Raw genomic sequence first — 17,860 nt, 5'->3', positions numbered from 1 at the left:
TAATGACATACCGCGTTTGAAGCGTCAGTCCAAGCAGATTTTTCCACGCCACGCGAGCGCTCTAAAATTTACATTCAACAGAAGAAGTCAATTGTGAAAACTCAACGTGCTTTTAAAACATTAAAAAAGTGTGAGATGTGCGCCTTCTAAGAACACCATTAAGCGTTTATACGAAACATTTTCGACTGGTAAGGCTCTTTCTAATCCGAAGAGGCCATATAAAAGTCGACCAAGGCGATCGGCCGAGAATATCGCTGCCGTACGAGCCAGTGTTGAGAGGTCCCCAAGAACATCCCAAAAACGCCGTTCTCAGCAGTTGGGCATGGCTCGGTCCACTTTACAAAGGATTATTCGCATTGATTTACACTTGTTCCCGTACAAAATTCAATTGACGCAAAGAATGTTGCCTGCGGACAAGCCTCGGTCCAAAGGTCCGTCGAATATGGGCAACCCTGTATATTCTTAGTATTCCATTTTCTATCATCAAATCTGTTTAAATTTTTTCTTTCAAGGAGTCCTTTTTTAAGGATGAAGGCAATATAGAGAATCTATTAGATAATTAATTTAAAGTGGCAAAAAAAGTTTTTCTATTTTTAAAAATATTGGAGAGTATTTCATCGATTTTCTGGCAATTTATGAATTTAAATTTGCATTTATCTGCGAAAAAATGTTTATCGAATTGAGGATTTCCCACAGTTCTGTATTTTTTTGAAACTAATATCTTTCACCTGTACGTTTGTATATAAACAAGTAGATTTGTATTTAGATTGACACCTAGCCCTAACTACTCTTCAATTGAAATCTTAATTTATTCCAATAAAGCGTTCAGAAGTTGCTAATGAAACACAATTAAGGTGTCAATGAGTATTGTATTCAAACATTTTGTAACAAAAACATCTTTGCAGACAGCTAACGAATAAAGGGTGCCCACTTTAGGAACTGCTTCTTGAATTAGGGCTTAATTTAGTATTTTTTCTTGAGCCATTTTTTTCTCAAAGCAAATAGAATGTTTTCAACAATTTCTCAAAGTACTTCCCCGTAGCCATTTCATTGAGATGATCCACCCTTAACCTAGTTATGGATATTTTAAAAATTCTCTGTTTTGAACAGACAAAACAAAATTAAAAACAAACTTATAGTACCCCCAACACATAGTGTTGTAGGGTATAATAATATTCATTTAAATACATATTTTTAGTTAAGTATGTAAATTAACAATGTCCAAAGTCCAAAAAGCGATACACATATATGTAAACACATGAGTGTGTGAGTATTTTTCTGCCTTCCTACTTTAGTTTTATGTTAATTTTTGATTCCACTGCCAGACAATCGAAATGTAAAATAAAACTTGTGGCGTTTTTTATTCTGTTTTGAAAAGAAAGAAGAAATAATAATAATGCTTATAATACACACAACACAACACACTAACAACAAGCAACGCTATATGGGGGCTCGTCTTGATATCGCCACACATGTCTAATATTAAAACATGTTTCTTTCGGTTTTTTTGTTAATTTGCTTAACGAAAAAACAAAAGTTCATTATACTGGCACACAAAAAAAGGGGACCAACACAAATATTATCAACTTTTATTTATGACTTTTGACTGTCTAGCCAAAGTTTAGTGGAAAAAAACTTGATCTTGGTTTTGTTTTATTTTATTTTTTAATTGCTGCCTGTCTACTTCGCACGGGTACACAAAAACTAACTTTATTGGGCATTTATTAAACAAGAGTATGTAGGAGTCGTGCGGTGGGGTGGATATTAAAATCACGACAATAACGAGATGCCTAATCAGAGACGTTGATACGAGGTTGGATGAAAAATTAGTGAGATAAAAAACTGTTTTGGGGATACAGTTTTCAGTTTCTCTCTTTTAAACGTCAACGTCGAGGTGACTGTAGAAATTGTTTTGGGCCATTATTTTACAATAATTTTATATTTATTTAATATAGCATTTCCATTGAAAACCGTCCACATTATTTGTCCCAGTTTGGTTAAATGACGTGAGTGATGCTGTCATCTTACATTTGACGTTTAAACAAACATTGAATGTTTTTGCTTTGGCATTTGTTTTGTAACAGAGAAGTGTTAATAATTGTTGTTGTAAAAATAAAGAACGGATGAAGTCGGCTATTTTGATGCCCTTCATGATACTATAATTTATTGTATTATATAGAGAATAATTGTCTAAAATTAGGCTGAACCGTCGAAAATCTTTTACCCATTAAATATAAATTTTGTAATTTTTATTAAAACAATGATGACATTATTTTTTTCTCAGAGAGTAGGGTACTTTTATTCTCTTTTGCAAGAAATCTGTGAAAAGTTAACAGATTTTGGATTTGTCATTGTCAGCCATCATAAAATAAAACAAGACGCAAACTTTTTTTTATTAAAATTGTCCATTTTTCTCCAAAAGCGTTTTCTAAGAAAGACAAAAATGACTGTAAAAAATAATTCAGAAGATAATAAAGTGAATGATTGTGGCAGGAAGAAGAGATGCAAGAGACTCTAAGATTTTATCAAGTCTCCGGAAATTAGCTCTCTCGAATCGCTGTTTTTGAAGCATTTTTGGGCATACATCAGATTTACTCATCTTCACTCGAGAAGGAAATTTGATCGCAAGCAGGATTGGTCAAAATTATAAGGCTTTCTTTCGAACGAATTAATCTAAAAATAGATGCAAAATTTGGTTCGACAGTTCATTGTCCCCGCAGCTGTGTCGATGTGACTACTTTTCTTCTTCTAAAAGGCGCTACTGCGAGAATCTATATAATCTATCTAGCTCTACTTTCATTATATAATATTGGGTTATTCCCAATATTGCGTTAAAGTAATGAAATAACATAGTGCTTTAATCCCTCATCTCAAATTTGGAAGATTACTTATGTGTTTCAGTGGTGATCGGTAGTTTGTAAACAAACAAAATGATCGTGTTTACTTGTCAAGGAGGTCATCTGAAAATGTGCACCTTCGGCTGGCCACCAGAACTCAAGCGCCGGCTATGGTGATGGTGTGGGCCGCCATAACAGCCGATGGTCGCTCTCTGCTCGTATTAATCGGCCGTGGCATCAGAATATATGGCGAATATTATCGCGAAAATATTCTGGAGGGTGTATTAAGTCTTAGACACGCAAACATTATTTCCGCAGACCTTGGACATTCCAACAGGCCTCAGCACGCGCCACCCAAGAATGGTTACAAAATGAGGTTCCTCGCTTCATTTCGGTTTGTGGCGGTTTCATTGGCCGTTTGAAGGCCATAATTCGTGCCAAAGATGACCAATTCGAAAAAAATCTAAACTTATTCTAAAATGATTATTGATGCTATTTCCGACATTTTGTTGCTTTCTTTTAATTTTTTTTTAAAAAAGTAAAAATTATTGCGTTTGACTTTGTTGTAGTTTTTTTTTTTTTTTTATCTAACCTTGTATTACAAAATACTAGGTTTTCGTAAGATTATAAATGTACTCTAAGCTTCCTATATCAATCATTTCAGGAGTAAATTCGTTATCGTGATTTGAAGAAAAAAGTCTAATTGGAGTGGAGATGTTCAAAACGGAAAAGAGAGAATAAATATCCTCTTTTATCTGAGGTGGGGCGTAAAGAAAACCTTGGATAAAGATATAAGGCACATTTACTCCACTCTCTTATATGGAGTCCTATATAACATTTACGTCAGTAGAATATATTTTAACTATTAATTATCATATTCAATTAATGTCGCTTCTACACACGTTGTCGTGTAGGGTATTAACATTTCCCAACGAGCAGAGTAATTTGAAGGAAATAAATTGAAGAATAAATTGAAATAAAATTTGCTTCGTTTACGGAATGCAAAAAGAATTGTTTGCTCAGCAAGTCAACAATTTTATTTCAATATTTTCTAACGCTGATGGCGGCGACATTGATTGGGCAAAAATGTTTTAATTATTTTGATTTGTTTAAAATACGACGATGACAATAGGAAAAAGAAATTAAGTAATTCCACTGGATTTATTAACAATAAATCACGACTAAGCATGTTATTGTACGATAAGTAAGTACGGTTGTGGTATTTATTTAATTTCTCATTATTCCCCATTATTTATCAGCAAAAGTTTGAATGGCAGAATATTACAGATTCAATATACAAAATCATCAAAATAGCTAAAATCATCAAAATACCGAATACCGGGAGGTACCGTTATATTGGGGCTATACGAAGACGTGGACCTGCACAGACAATTTTCTGTCATAGGATGTAGTATCCATTACGAACTTCATATACCAAATTTGAAAAATTTCCGGTCAGTAATGTCTCTTTAATCACCAAAATACCGAAAAAAGGGAAATACCACTGTATAGGGGCTATACCACAACGTGGACCTACATGACATATACCAAAAGTCCTGTAGACATAGTACACATTTGAGTAACATTTTATCAACCTACTTCATTTCGTTCGGAAGCTAGAGTGATTTCCACAGACGGATAGACGGACGGACATTGCTAAATCGACATAGAATTTTATGTTGATCAGGAATATATATACCTTGTGGGGTCTAAAATGTCTATTTCGGTGGTATAATTAACACATTTTTCAAATAACAGCTCATCCAGAAAGCCTTCTTCTTTGCATTGTATAATTTCGTCGTACATATTGTTATATTCCATATAATTTTCTACATCCCATCTCTGCACCGCATTGAACATGTGCAGCACTCTAAATCTATTCATATTCATAAATACTTCAAGCTGTCTATTGGTAGCAATATATGGGGATGTACACACGTATGAGCGTTTGCTTCCGCAAGAAACAATTAAGTCTAGGAGGTGGGTGACCACAGCACACCACACCTTTGGTAAATAAATTGATGTTTATTGAACTGACAATCTCATCATTCAGCAGTGAGTTATTGCTTAGGTGAGGACGAGTAAATGAAAATAAAACAGATAAAAAACGGTATCAATAACCAACCTCAATTGTGATTATTTTGCGATAGAGTATTTTTTCTGCTGGAAATCGTAGATATAGTTGCAATATGTGTTATGATATGGTAAACAATGTTTTTCAAAAGAACACTTAATAAAATTGAGATGTTGACACACGAACTCTGTTTTGTTATGGCAGGTTCCAGCCAATACCAACTGTAAGATTTATTAATGATACAACATACAGGGCGAGATGAAAAAACTGCAACCAACTTCAGACTGCTGTCATTTCTAAGCCAATCGTCCGACACTGCAGACTTTGGACATTCCAACAGGACTCCGCACAATCGCACTCAGCACGCGCCACTCAAGAATGGTTACAAAATGTGTCTGAAGTATTTTGGAATGCAAGGTTGGCAATAAAAAATACCAAAATGTCGACCACCTCAAGCAAGCGCTTCGCCGGGAATGTACCAAAATACTGCAGAGCAACATTCGGGCAGCGTATGACGCATTCATTGGCCGTTTGAAAGAAATAATTCATGTCAAAGATAACCAATTCGAACAAATCTAAACTTATTCTAAACTTTGATGCTATTTCCGATTTTTTTATTCAATAAAATTTAAAAAAATGTAAGAAATGTGGCTTTTGACTTTGCTGCAGATTTTTTTTTTATCTCACCCTGTATATGTACGGGTTGTAAAATCTTTGGCATAGTATAAGCTGTATCCAATGAAAGATGTATGTACTCCCAACTCTTCAGTTATAAGACTAAGGGTACAAATGCCCTTAAATTACAAATTTAATTCCACACACTCTTTATCATTAGTTTTATCATTAATTTGTTTAAGCAACAGTCGTCATTATTTACTGTAAATATCTAAAAAACAACAATTCCGTTTTTTTTTTATTTTTGCAATTTATCACCCTATACCGGCTTTACAGTATTTTATACAATATTTACTTTGTAGGCCGATTCGGTTCCCCACCTCTTTCACTTTGCTGCCTCCGATGAATGTAAATATCATTAAAGAATATTTGAATTTGAATACGAGAGGAGAGCAGCCATAACGATTTTCAACGCAGAATTGAGAGAAGACATAAACAGATGTCGACCACTGGCACGCATTGTGACATTGATCTCACTGCCAAGGTTTGTGGGACAAAAGTGTAATGACAGTTTAGCTGACACGTGTCTGTGCATGCATACCATACAAGCGATTTGCGTGTGTGCGTTTTAATGAAAATGGACATGAAGATGAGATTTACAGAAAGAATTTGTGGACTAAGATTGGAAGGTGCTTTCGCGGATTTTTTTGAAGTTTTAAAATAGAAGAAGATAAGTAAAGTAGAAGATAAAATAAGATAAAATGAAGTAGAAGAAGTAAATAGCATGCTTTAAAGCGCTCTCAACAATTTTTATACTTCAAATAAACGCAATTATATAATAACTTGTACTATATTTATTCCAGAAGTCTTTAGTTTCAGGTTAAAAGTTGTTGCGTGTGCCTAAAAGTATGCTATAAAAATAATACAGTGAATTGAGAATGGATAAATTTACATATGAAGAAATCTATCTGTCTGTGGAAATCACTCTAGCTTCCGATCGAAATAAAGTAGGTTGATAAAATTGTACTCAGACGTGTGTTTGTTCAGTAAGTCTTTTGGTATTGAAAATGGGCTATATAGGTCCACGCTTTGGTATAACCCCCATATAACGTTACCTCCCTAAATTTGGTATTTTGATGATTTTTGGTATATTATTCACCGGAATTGTTTCAAATTTCGTACTTGTAGTTCGTAAAGGGTATTACAGGCTGTGCTAGAAAATTGCTTATGCAGGTCCAGGTATTCGTATAGCTCCAATTACAATATTCAAACACGAAACTTGAAAAATTCCAGTTAATAATGTCGCTTAAATAATCCTTAAAATACCGAATTTAGGGAGGAACTTCCATCTGAAAGAGAGGAGGACAGAACTTGTCTATGCGGGTCCGCGTCTTAGAATAGACCCCAATATAACTGAAACTCCCAATATTTTATAATTTCTAACAGTATTTTTCAACGTCTTTTTATTTCCAAATGGTGGAGGGCATTCAAAGTAATATCAATATTTTAAATACTTGTAATTCAGGTACTTAACGATATTAACTAAAAGTTAACTATTTTTGTCGGAAACGGCAAAAAACATTGGAGAGATACATTACTGATCATTATAAAATCACAGATGATTAACGTGGAAAAGTAATATAAAAATATATGATTTATTCATAGGGACATGTTTTGTCTCAGTCCTATGTGAGCTCTAAACTGATTGACATTTAAAGAGAGAGAGACTATGTTGTGTAAATGCACAAGAAAACCACGACAAGCTTTAAGGATATAGTAGACATCCTTATAGCTCGTCGATCTACGGATCTCTATTTATTTTTCCATTAATGGAAAGATTTTATGCTAATTTGGGTTTCGCTTACGGATTTGAGACAGTTTCAAAGCGATGTGGGCATTTAGGCGATGATGCATAAGTAGATTGACATCATATCATGGCATATTTGGGGACATATCATAAAGGAATGTCAAAGCCGCACCCGAATCCTTCATTTTCTCTTATAATTTGACATTAATATGGCATGTCATGATGCCAAGCTCCTAATGTATATGTACAATATGTATACTATTTTAGGGCTTTTCATCGAAAACCTATTTCAAGATCTACTTTTTGTACAACATTGACAATTTTTATTACAGTTTTTTTACAAAGCAACGCCTATTCTTTGCTTTATGCGTTTTAGTTTTGCACATGTCACAAGAATTCTTTCTATGCCAAATTTCGTTTTTGTTAAAGGTCAATGAATGAGTTTACAAAAACAAATTGTTAAATATATGTACACACATACAATACACATACCTATTTATTAGAATACATGCAAATGTATATTGGAATGGGTCGGATGTTATAACCCAAAGAATGAGTAAACGCATTTTCACTATTCGATAACCAGTGCCAATAGAGCTCCCTTAGAATATTATTTCATATTTCATTAGAAGTGAAGGAATCCAAGAATCCCAAATGTCTATATTTACAGACAGTGTTTCGTAAATTACAAAGGATCCAAGCTCTCCACTGCTTGGATCTCCAACACCAATCCTTTCACTTGTTTGAAATTTGTAAGTGGTTACTACGATACTACTACACTTCTCTGTTATATTTTGCTCTATCTCTCTTCCATAATATTTAGAATTTTAATTTTTAACATTTGTTTTTTATGAATGCGAAACAGACTACAATTTAAGAACTTTTTTCCAAATCTACCTTTATTATTCTGTAGCAAAGTCTTAGACACACGACATAATTCTTAAATACAAAGTAAACGCTTTATAAATGTATATGCTTTTTAGTATAAATCAGGCCTCCGAAAAACTCAAACGAGTTTCAAGATTCGTTCAAAAACAAGCAGATTCTACTCTTGCCGAGCATTCTTTTAGTTTTTGCTATACCATTTTTGTATTGCTGTGTATATATATTTTTTGACAATAATTTGAAAAATATTAAATACATACATTGTTGCACTTATTTATTTAAATGTGGTATAAAAATACGTAAATAACCTAGTAAATGAATTAGAAACCAACAAATACTGAATCTTCGCTGTCACGTATGAGTTATATTAATTATATACGTATGCGTTATATTCAAAATTATTAGTTAACACTTACACGCAAACTTTTCTAATGACTTTCCTAAATACTTTTAAGTTTTGCGCTTAGCGAATAACGAATTTTATTTACTTAAGCCAAAAAAAAGTAAAAATAAATAAAAAAAATAACATTAATGACCTACTCTAATGTATCTACACACATACACGCTCATAATATCATTTTCATATATTAAAATATCCAAACATTTGGTATTCACTTGACGATGAGTTCGTTAACGATAGAATGGCAGACGGTCAGATAGACCGATAGACAGCACACGCGTTAATTGAACGGTTTTTCTTCATTCTTTTTTTAGTTTTGTTAAGACTGCAAAAGCAAAGAAAAGCCTTACAAGCAAATACACAAATTGTCACGCGTTCCAAGTGTCTAAATAACAAATAAAACAACATAGTAGAAGTGTCTATTGAAAAGGTTCTTATTATTTAACAATTTCCATAGATTACGATACAAATGAACGTCATTTGAAGAATAGTTTATTGTTATTATTATAATCAATGAATGAATGAAAGGCAAAAAAATAGCGTTACATTGTGAAAACAGAGGCATATAATTATCTTGTGTACTGTCCTATTCTAAGAGATGTGAGAAAATTCTGTTAAAAAAAATAATAGTAATAAAGGAAGGAAGGAAATAATAGGAATATTGACTGAACAGATAATTAAATGTCATTCATGTTTTTTGGAGAGAGTATGAATGACTTTTCTCTTTCGCGCGAAAATAGGAAAATACGAGGGAGACAACATATATTAAATTTCACAAGTAAGCTTTACATATAAAGATGAAAAGTCATTTATTTGTCATAGAGTCAAAGTAATTGACAATCTAGATAACACGTTTTATGAAAATGCATTCGTTGTAAAAATCGTTTTTTACCTGGACAAAATATGTGTTAGCCTATCTAGCTCCTGTGACGAAACTTTGTCTATATAGGTCTACGTTTTCTTCATCTTCCGATATTTGGTATTTTAGAAATTTAAGACACATTTTCCAACGAAATTATTAAAAATTCGGTACTTAGAGTTTCTAACGGTTTGAACCTTCTGTGGCAGTGCATATAGAGGTATTTACCGATATTCTGATGATTTCAGTCACATTTTTAGGGAAATAGTTTAAAATTCCTTATGCAGAGTTTGTAATGGTTTCTGTATTCTGTGGCTGTGAGTTCTATCATAAGGCAGTACCTCCAACTATTTGGTATTTTGGCGATTTCACACATTTTTAGCAGATTTTTGTATACCCTGCATCACACTGTGGTCAGGGTATTATGTCTTTGCTCATTTTATTGTAACATGGAAAAGGAAGTGAGACAGGCCCATAGTTTATTTTAATGATCTGCATAGAAGCACATTCTTAGTTCCATTCCATCCGTCTGTCCAAGTATTTTTGTAAACAGAATACAGATTGCATTTATTGTTTGATTGCAGTGAAACTTCCTACAAATCAATTGTTTGGCCCAAGTACGAATCCTAGTGGAATTGGTGATAATCGGTCCAAATTTACATGTAACTTCCATATATATATCTTCGTCCGATTTCAATTGTATTATGCGCCAATTGTGTAAGTTGAAGCTCAAAATTACCTCTGTCAAATTCAATCGAAATCGGATCAGATTTGAATCAGATTATATAGCTCCCAGATTATAGCTCCCATATATATCTTCATCCGATATCAGGTTTTTTGTGCACGAAATTACTAATATTAGTTCTAATGGACTGAATTATGCCAAATACGACCGAATCCAGACTTGAAATAAGTACTTTAAATTATAAGAAAATTGGTTCAGATATAACTCCCACATACATATTTCATCAGATTTGAGTTTAAAATCCCTCGCATGCGTAATATGCACTCCACAATGATATTTGATACTGGACATCAGATACAGCACGAAAATACCTGCCAAATTTTATCGAGATCGGTTCAGGTAACAATCACTATAGCAAAAATCCGTTACCATAAACTCAACGGCATTTTTAAGATTTTACCAACCGATTTCGCTGCCAAAAATGGAAGTGAATCTAATACTCAATCTCAAATTTTTAAAGGTTGCCTTTACCTCATTGTGGAGTTAATTAAAAGTTCTGTCCGACCGGAACTTAGCGCGTTTTTATTTGTTATATCTCATATAACACAACTGTTATGCTGTTATACATCTCGAAGAGTGCCTCCGCGCAGCACCTTTAAAAATTAAAATCGCTCATAATTCTTTAGATTTAAATCCATAAATGTCGTGATACAAGCCCCCTTGTGTGCGATCTCCTTTAATATTAGTCACACCCCCCCCCCCCCCAAAGAAATGTTTCTTTCGGTGTATTTTATTGTCTTGTGAAGAGGTCCATTGTCAAGTCAACCAAAAACGAAAAGAAAAAACACTTTCAACTAATAAAAAACAAATTTATGAACACTCGTGATTTTATTAGAGGCGTTGACTATTCATTTAAATAAATGACAGGAATTCAAAGCACATGTAGAAGATCTTCTACTTTGTTTTTCTTTTTAAGATATTTTCCATAAAAAAACAACAACAATAAAATGGTATATGCCCAACGAGAAAAAACAAAACAGATGGGTATTATTGGAAATAGTGGAAATTTCCCTGGAAAGCAATTCTTATGTGACGTAGGTGAATTTTATGTTGACAAAAAAAGAAAAAAAAAAAAACAAAACAGAGCACCACTTTCGAAAAAAAAATATGAAAATATTTCGAAAATCTTTTGTTTTTCCTACATCTTTTCAAGAACATAAAATGCGTATCTTGTTCATGTGGGGGGAAGGGGGTGTGGTTCTAGACTAAAAGAGGCCAAGACATGCATAATTATGTGTAATTACAATCTAGATCTGATGAAGGACTCTTCTTGCTCAAATGGTCCTTCATGTTATGCATTACAATATTGTTCTCTATTTAAGATAATAGTTCATTATTCATCATTATTTTCTATTCTGACATCTTACAAACCTTTCGGTAGAAGGAGATAACGTAAAAGTTAATTTTATTTGCATTTCGTCTTAAACGAAAAAAATAAACAAATGCAAAAAAGCACAGAATAAAATAAAATGAAAAAAAAAAACATGACGCCAAAATGTAGATTATAGGACAAGAGGGGAAGATTTTAGCGGACCTATGAAAGAAAATTATACAGAATGTGAAAAAAACCATTGCAATATTATGCAATTGTTTGCATGCAACGCAAATGGTTTTGTCTCAAGTACTAACGTAAGCGATATTGACACGTAAAAGCGATGGATACATGTATGTATATACATCTGCGCCTGTACATCTAACCAAAAATCGGTATTTGTGTAAAAGTAAATATGCACGAGACCGGCATTTATACAATGCATTTGTCAATTAATGAGAATAGACAACAAAATGAGCCATTAAAGAGAATAAAATTGACAATTGCCAGTAGTATATTTTGCTAAAATTGTTATGGCTATTTGTTTTCAAACAGGATAGTAAAATGATTATTTCAAAGGCAATAACTTCAATAACTACAATGTGTGATTGTACTGTTACTTTACAAAACTGACAATGAAAATTCTCGTCCGAATAATGCATCTTGATAGAGGAAAGCCCGAACTAATATATTCCGTATTTTTACGAAACAGGGAATAGCTGAATTTTTCAATTTTTATTTTTAATATTATTGTTTGGATGAAATCAATTACTTTTCTAATCGGCAAAAAAACAATGTGTTATGTCTGACACCATATGTAAACAGATTGAGATGATAAAACTGCAACCAAATTCAGACTGCTGTCATTTCTAAGCCACTCGTCCGACAAAATTGCTCCAGTGACAGGTCATTATATTGTTTACAAGCATTATATTGTTTACAAGAAAAAGAGTTATTCGCGATGGAAGCGTGATAGTGTGATTTCTTTATATTTGGCTGGAAAACCTCAAGTGGCTATCAGTAGAGCACTCCAGCATCTAAATATGAATAAATCTTTTGTGTCTCGTACCATCGCTCGTTACCGTGATACTGGTAGCGTAGTCCGACGTCAAGGAAGTGGACGGAAGAAAACAGCAACATCATCAGAAATGGTTTAAAAACTAAAGAAGCTACTTGATCAAAACCCGCGTCGCAGTGGCCGAAAAGTAGCTCGTGAGCTGAACATATCGCAATATTCTATTTGGTAAATTTTCAAAAATGAGCTCGGGGTAAAGCCATTGAAATTCAAAAAAAGAAAATAGACTCAAAAGAGCCAAGAGTTGCTTTGCTTGGCCGAAAGTGGTGAACTGCCGAATTTGGTTTTCTCCGATGAGAGAAAAGCTGAAAATGTGCTCCTTTGGTTGGCCACCAGAACTCATGGGCCGGCCATGGTGATGGTGTGGACCACCATAACAGCCGATGGTTGCTCTCCGCACGTATTAATCGACCGTGGCAGTAGAATAAATGCTGAATATTATCGCGAAAATATCCTGGAGGGTGTATTAAAGCCTTGGACCTGCAAACATTTTGGCCACAGACCTTGGAAAGCATCGCCCTCAGCTCGCGCCACCCAAGAATTGTTACAAAATCAGATTCCTCTCTTCGTTTCCAGCGCACAATGGCCAGAAATCTCCGGATACCAATCCGTTGGTCTATTGTGTCTGGAGTATTTTGGAAAGCAAGGTTGGCATAAAAAAATCCCAAGGTGTCGATCACCTCAAGCAAGCGCTTCTTCGGGGAATGGCGTTTGACTTTGTTGCAGTTATGGCGTTTGACTTTGTTGCAGTTTTTTATCTCACCCTGTATATTGATAAAGAAAAGCACATACTTCAATATTGCATATTTTACAGGAGATGGAATAACATATTATTGTTTGGATTAAATTAGTTTCTTTCCTGATAGGAAAAAAAAAACAATTTGTTATGTCTGACACGATATGTATATGTTGTTGTATATGTGTTCAGAGATTATCTGCCCCAACCTCTGAGGTATTACGTATTCTTCAACAGACTTCTTGCCAAAAAAATACAGGTGTAGGGCAGGGTATGCTTTATCACTGTCTGCCACAATGGGAAGCAGGCAGGGCAAACGAAATTTGTCATCACGCTTGGATCGATTGATCAATTCGAACAGGACTTTGTTTTGCCCTTCAGTCAGTTTCATAAATAGGATCCTGAACAAACTTATCACCACTCCTAGAAATCCATTTATTTAAAAATAAAAAATATCAAAGCATATCACTTTATTTAAATTTTTTCACTCATAATATTTCGCAGTGGAACTAACTTAGTTATTTCGACAACTGTATTTGTTGTTTTATATTAATATAAAAAACAATAAAAATGTATAAAAGCTATTTATACAGTTCACTATCACTTAATCCAATTGAATAACGTTGATAAGGTAGGCAGACCATTTTCAACGATTAACGGATCAAAGTCGAGGGTTTTTTTTTCTATAAAAAAATAACAAACCAGACAAAAATGTCAAGTTGATAACTTTTTTTGTGAAAATAGTTTGTATAGATAGGGTGGAACCTTAATCTAGGTCATAGTCTTGAAAAGACATTCAAGTTCATGTGTTGAGAGTTTTTATGGAGCAAAAATAGTTTTAGATGTATTATTTTCATACAGTTATTTTAAAGGTCTGAGAAATTTTTGTAGAACTGTAGACGAGTGCATACCAGTCCTCCCAGTCAGAATTTCAACAAACATGTTTGCAATAAATGTTGATTTGCATTTGAAATTATCTAACTAAACCATTTCTGTATGTTTACATTCGATGAGAATTTATTTTACGCATATGCAATAGAATTGAAAATGTAAATCCACTGTAGTAAATCCCGTAAACTGCAAATCTACTATTAGCATGTAATCGGCCTAGTTACCCAAAAAAATTTAATAATTGTTCCAAATCGTTACTGAAAGTCGTATGTTAATACAAAAGTTCTCCAAAGAGAACGATGCGTGAGAGAAATTTCGACAGTTCTTTAACTGAGAGTTTCCATTTTCTTGCCGGTGAAATGTCTCCTTAAATCACATTTAACTGTTACTTTTCTTTCTGCAAAAATCAATCAGCTTTTTTTGATTATTGGGTGATTTATTTGTTTGTTTGGGATTTGAAAACATTTTATCCGAACTTTTAATATCATCTGCTATTTGGAAGGACTTGCAAAATGTAAATGCCGTTCAAACTTCAACCCCAAGTTTAAGAGAATTCTGTTGTCTTAAACTTGGAAAGCTAAAATCATAGAAATTCCGAATATTGGGAGGTACCGCCATGTGGGGACTTTACGAAGGCGTGGATCCGACCAGGAAATTTTGTGTCATAAGAGCTAGTACCCATTGCGAACTCCAAATAACGAATTTTACATAATTCTGGTGAAAAGTGTGACACAAATAATAAAAATACCGTATATCTAGAGGTAGAGTTATATAGTTCTCTGAAAGGATGTTTCCTACATACTGGGAGGACATATCCCCAATTTACATCAAATTCTGTTCGAAAAATCTAAAATAGCTCGTTATAGTTATGTGGGGTCTATATCAAAACGTGGAACCATGGCTCAATAAGAAAGGTTGCTCAACTTCAAAGACACTAGAAAAAATGCAACTCTGTTTTGGAGTCTTATAGTGTTAATTTTTTTTTAACACAAAATGGTTGCAATGTGTTGCCCATTTACGTCGAAAATATACATTTATTCTGCAACCGAATTTGAGATACTCAAAATGTGTACATGTACCATGAATGTGTATTTGTTTTAACAGAATAAGGGCACCAAAAAAAATATTATTTCGGGGGTAGCTTTGTTCTACCTTTTGTAATTGTTCTATGCGTGGGCCTATATTTTCCATTCTCTATACTAAAAGTCCTACAGACTTAAAACACCTCTGAATAAAATTTTATCAACCTACTTCAGCCTTAGGAAGATTGGGTTAATTCCACAGATTGACGGACATCGCTAAATATACATTGTATTTTATGCTGATCAAGAATAAATGCATACTTTGTGGGGTTTCGGTGCTACAAACGGAATGACTAACTTAATATAACATCCATACTATGGTGGAGGGTATAGAAAGTTGGGTTATTTCAACGAGCTATAACGTCGATTAATACAGGATATATGAGAATGAAGAAGATTTCAGTTTGGCACACTTGGGCGCCAAATTAGTATTTCAATATCTTTTTGTTGTAAATGATTCTTATATATATCAAGCGAAGCAAATCCAATAAATTCGAAAGAGATTCATAGATATTTTCTGAACAGTGATATACATAGCTTTATATTATAATTAGATCCCAATTTATTATTTTACTCCCCACTTTCTAAAAATACAAACATATTTTCTTAAGTGCTATCACACCACTCACAAAAACAACGCTGCATGGGGGAGATTGTCACAAAAGAAAGTCTTCTTTACCACTGACCTATGCTCGCTCGCAGATGAAAACGCATTAAAGCCGAATTTTGAGTTCAGGATCTCAATTTTTAAATTTAAGAATAGGCAGACTCCCTAGTACGGTAATAGAACAAAAGATTTGTTCAAACGATGTCTTTCCAACAGATCTTTATTGATCTCTACGACAGTTTCATTTTCATACTTCCGTCAAAGTTAAACTACCTTTCTAGGTGTGCCATGGTTCAATCCTCTTTATGTCCCGAAGATATAAATCCCAATCGACACGTAGAAAGTAAGGGAGTTGAGTAAATATCGCTTTTTTCCAAAAACTAATTTCGTTTATTCCAAACTCTCTACGTCTGAATTAGGACTTGGTATATTAAATTTTACTGTGATCCACTGTATAAACATAATCTCATTTCCTTATCTTGACTCGAGTTTGTAATAATCACACCACTTTTTCATATTTTTTATGAAGCTTCTTCTGCACGATCTTTAATCAGATTCAAAACGAAGAATGTTTCAAAATTATTATAAAACCAAAAAACCGTCGTTCCATCCAATTATACCAACTTAACATCGGAACATATGCATGTAAAAGTGCCGCTGCTTGGTAATGGGGGTTTTTACAGTGTTGATATTTTCTTTCCAGAACAATGCCGGCATTGTTGATTGCAATGCCAGTAGCAATCGGCAGTGTAATTGACGATGATAATTTTAACCAAACAAATTACGGTTTAGGTTAAAATGCATTCGCATTGCATGTTTTGGTAGTTGCAGTTTGTTGTTGTTGTTGTTATTGGTTTTCTCCGCTGTGCAATGTACATTGACCAATGTCGCTGTCAATGTTGTCAGACTTAAAACCTGTATTTGAGAAAGTTTTTGCCGAAAGTTGTGTTGCAGTTGTTCTGTCTTCTGCTTAACGTTCTTTTTTTTGTTTTTGTTATTTACATTTTGTACTCTGCATATAGACAGACATACATACATTTTTACATACATATGTAAATACGTACCTTTTTCTTTTATTTAACGATGCGAAGGCTTGACGTAACTTTTTGGGGTATGGTGCTCCTCTCTCCCTCTCTTCTGCTGGGCGTGCGTGTGCGAATGCTTGTGTATTTTTTTATTCCTTGATGGGCTGTTTATAACAGAAAATTTAGACTTTTCTTAGAAACGAATTGACGACAAAATCTTGTATAAATTTCACGAAAAAAAATTATCAAAAGCAATTACTGAGTCGCAGTAAAACGCTAAAAGCTAATTTTTTAAAAGACTCCTAGGTAAAAATTTTGCTGTTGCATAAATATTATAACATCGTTGTAAAAATTAAACAAATTTTGCAATGGAAATTTAATTGTCAAACACTTTTGAAAAAAATTAACGAATTGATGTATAGAAGAAGAAGGTGAAATGTAAAAGTCACACTAACCAATTGTAGGAATTTTTTTGTTGCCAAAAAATATTTTTTCTTTTTTGTTCTACACACTCCGCTTGGTATTCTTTGTCGCAATCCCTTTTTTGATTTCTTTTAAAACGACCCACTCGCACCAGTGTCTCACGACCGACTGACTCGATGACAAACTGTAAAGCGTAAATATCTCACCCGATTTTAACATGCGAAAAGTTATCACATACGAAATACAGCAACAACAGTCGTGTAAAAACTGTTAAGTGAACCCCCAACAACACAAGTTGGCTGTTGGGGCTTGCTCTGTGATTTGTCATCTCATGAGCCAAATGCCATACGAAAAACAACACTCCGTTAATGCCATGTGTGTTGTATTTTGCATTCTCTCTAGAATCTCTCTCTTTCTCTCGCGCCGTCGATAACTGTTGGTGGAGCCAAAAAGAACCAGAGTGTTCGTGAAGATGGAAGAGAAGTAT

General features: G+C 33.8%; 1 protein-coding gene across 2 annotated transcripts in view; it reads right to left on the bottom strand.

Moving 5' to 3' along the window:
* LOC101888004 (pyruvate carboxylase, mitochondrial) overlaps positions 1-17,591 on the bottom strand; it is a 31,883-nt gene extending 14,292 nt beyond the window's left edge. For both annotated transcript variants that reach the window (XM_005180876.4, XM_005180877.4), the window contains exons 1-2: positions 17,406-17,591; positions 16,990-17,114 (exon numbers count right to left, since the gene is read on the bottom strand). The gene's annotated coding sequence lies outside the window, so the exon portion shown is untranslated. The remainder of the gene's footprint in view (positions 1-16,989; positions 17,115-17,405) is intronic.
* Positions 17,592-17,860: the final 269 nt, after the last annotated feature.

This window comes from Musca domestica, unplaced genomic scaffold (genome assembly GCF_030504385.1).
Source record: "Musca domestica strain aabys unplaced genomic scaffold, Musca_domestica.polishedcontigs.V.1.1 31, whole genome shotgun sequence".
Taxonomy (NCBI): domain Eukaryota; kingdom Metazoa; phylum Arthropoda; class Insecta; order Diptera; family Muscidae; genus Musca; species Musca domestica.
Note: the sequence above shows the minus strand (reverse complement) of the source record. Positions and strands in the feature narration are given on the sequence as shown.